The following is a 3,114-nucleotide window of genomic DNA, read 5'->3' as shown; positions in this document are numbered from 1 at the left end:
GGAGGTGGGGGGAGTCCAGGAGGCCTGACAGTAAGGTTGGTGCTGCTGCAGTAGAACTGGTGGGGCCAAAAATCCTGCAACTGAGCAGTACTCTGCCATGGTACTTAATGAGTTAAATGTTTAGTCAGCCAATTAAACAGGATTTTACATCCCTAGTGGCTAGACTACAGAAGTTGGTAAAAGTCAAGAACCTTAGTTGTCACCTAAGGAGAGAGGCTGAAACAGCAAGACACAAACATCTGTCAGACAGATAAAGCAGTGACAAGATATAAAGTGAGTTTAAATACTAAGGAAGGTTAAACTTTATATGTACTTTCTGTTGTCTCTTCTTAGAATGGCTAACTGGTAACTATCTAATTATATTTTGCATATGGAGTGTCTGCAAGTCTGCTGAATTCCAGACTTCTTGGGGAATATAATGTAGTCCAGTGATTTCAGAAATATTTCCTAGGATGACATTTCCTGAATTTTCTCCCATAGAACTCAAGCCATCTTGATAAACCAGTCAGTCAATTAACTTACACCAGCTGCCTTGCGGCCAGGATAACGGACTGAGCCATGTGTAGAGGCACCGTCAGCACCGCCCAGAAGGGCTTCATGTCATGCAAAGGGTGCTATGAACATATCTTTGTACTACGGATGGCCATCCAAGAGGCCAGAAGATCATGGAATCAGTGTGTGGTGGACTGGCTGGACCTAGCCAACACCTTCAGCTCCATCCTGCAAAACCACATCTTCACCGCCTTGGTAGAGTTTGGGATACACCTTCCTACAGCAACTCTCTACCTCTTCAGGAATTTCACTATCACCATCCACTCTGACAGAGAGACAGCTATCATCCGAATCCACCACAGTGTGAAGCAGGGCTACCTGCTCAGCCCCATCATTTTCAACCTGGCCATGGAGCCACTCCTACGAGCCATCTCCCATGGCCCACCTGGGTTTGATCTGAACGGAGAGTGGATCAACGTCCTGGCCTATGTGAATGACCTGGTCCTGATCACTGACTACACAGAGGGCCTCCAACAGATGCTTCAAGTCACCGGCTGAGCAGACAGGCATGTGCTTCAATGGCAGGAAGTGCACCTCCCACCACATGGATGGTGGCAGCAAGACCCAGGAGACTACTTATCTCCTCTTTAGGTTGATACCTTGCCACCTTCCCAGGTGCAGAATGACTTCTTCTGAACATCTGTGGTGTACAACTGTCCCAACCAGAAAGAATGTACACCATATTGCTCTGGACAAAGGCCAAGTAACCTTAAAGCTGAACTGAATATAGCCAAGAACTGTCTCCTTGTCAATGGTGTACCATCCCAATGTACAAAGAGAAGCTCAACCCTTTGTGGCCTAGCTGCCACATAATTGCACAGTGCCACAACAGGGCATATCCTTGTCTCTCTAGATAATCTAAGATAGCAAACATTTTTCTTGGCTCAAGAAAGATGTATCCAGGTAAATGTTCACTGTTTCCTCAGGTCAGCTGGACATCATTCATATACAAGATATCTGGTTGTGTCCAGTTGTGAGTCTTTGTTACCATCTCTTCTACACCAAGTGCCGCCCCATAAAAGGTAAAGTAAACAAGGCACAGAACAAACATTCATAAAGAGAGCTACATACAGACTGTACTGTGCCCAAGAGAGATCACAACACTTCAATAGTTACATGAGATCTGCAGTATCTTTGATTACCTTCTCTCCACTGCAGCCATCTGATAGGTTACAAAATCTTGAAGAGGATCAGGGTGACCAGTGATTCTGGAGAGATAGGAGAGTGCTGCTAAGTACATCAGTATTTTTGGGGAAGAAAAGCCTCGTGATTCCATAGTCACCACAAATCCTCTTTGTTCACCTGGAATTGGCCAAACAGCAGGCATTCCCATCTCTTCTCTAAAGAAAAGAAAGTGCACCGGATCTGCGTGGTAGGCTTGCCAAATTCTGGCATCTCCTGCATGCTTCAACAAATCCAAGGCCTTCCAGGGCCAAGGGCCCAACATACGCTGCTCAGAGACCAGGCAAGGTCCATCTTCTGTAGGAGGTCCAGAAATACATCCAGCTGCAATAAACAAAAATCAGAGTCAGTTAACATGTGCCCCCCCCAAAATAAAAATAAGGGTATGTCTACACTACCCCGCTAGTTCGAACTAGCGGGGTAATGTATGCATACCGCACTTGCTAATGAAGCCCGGGATTTGAATTTCCCGGGCTTCATTAGCATAAGCGGGGAGCCGCCATTTTTAAATCCCCGCTGCTTCAAACCCCGTGTAGCGCGGCTACACAGGGCTCAAACTAGGTAGTTCGGACTAGGTGCCTATTCCGAACTACCGTTACTCCTCGTGAAACGAGGTGTACCGGTAGTTCGGAGTAGGCACCCTAGTCCGAACTACCTAGTTCGAGCCCCATGTAGCCGCGCTACACGGGGTTCGAAGCAGCGGGGATTTAAAAATGGCGGCTCCCCGCTTATGCTAATGAAGCCCGGGAAATTCAAATCCCGGGCTTCATTAGCAAGTGCGGTATGCATACATTACCCTCCTAGTTCGAACTAGGAGGGTAGTGTAGACATACCCTTGAATAACCCCATGAAATGAAGGTTAAAGTTGGTGAGATCACCGTCCCCAACTTAGTCTTGAGCACTTATTCATTGGATAGCATCCAGTCTAGGGAGTCCCCCATTGCGTTAGGCCTGTCACTATAATGGGAGATTCACGCCGCTGCCTCTATCAGAAGCAGCACAGAGTGACAGGAGGGGAGCAACAGGAGGGAGCCGGTCTGTGCAGGGAGCTGGTTTTTAAAATTTGCTCTCCTCACAGACCAGCTCCCACCCACCACCTCACAGGGTGGCACAGGGCTACCCAGGAGTGCACTGGCTGCCGCCCCCAGAGACCATCAAATAGTCATGTAAGTAATATTTTGTGCGGTCACATGATTATTCAAACAAAAACAGGACTATGTAGCACTTTAAAGACTAACAAGATGGTTTATTAGGTGATGAGCTTTTGTGGGCCAGACCCACTTCCTCAGATCAAACAGTGGAAGAAAATTGGCACGACCATATATACCAAAGGATACAACCAAAAAAATGAACACATATGAAAAGGACAAATCAAATTTC

The 3,114-nt window shown here is 46.9% G+C and overlaps 1 pseudogene; it reads right to left on the bottom strand.

Moving 5' to 3' along the window:
• Positions 1-327: 327 nt before the first annotated feature.
• LOC149524506 (uncharacterized) lies at positions 328-2,065 on the bottom strand (annotated as a pseudogene).
• Positions 2,066-3,114: the final 1,049 nt, after the last annotated feature.

The sequence above is a fragment of the Pelodiscus sinensis genome, chromosome 4 (assembly GCF_052426305.1).
Source record: "Pelodiscus sinensis isolate ZL-2025 chromosome 4, ASM5242630v1, whole genome shotgun sequence".
Taxonomy (NCBI): Eukaryota; Metazoa; Chordata; order Testudines; family Trionychidae; genus Pelodiscus; species Pelodiscus sinensis.
The sequence above is the reverse complement of the archived record's forward strand: the minus strand, read 5'-3'. Positions and strand labels throughout refer to the sequence as shown.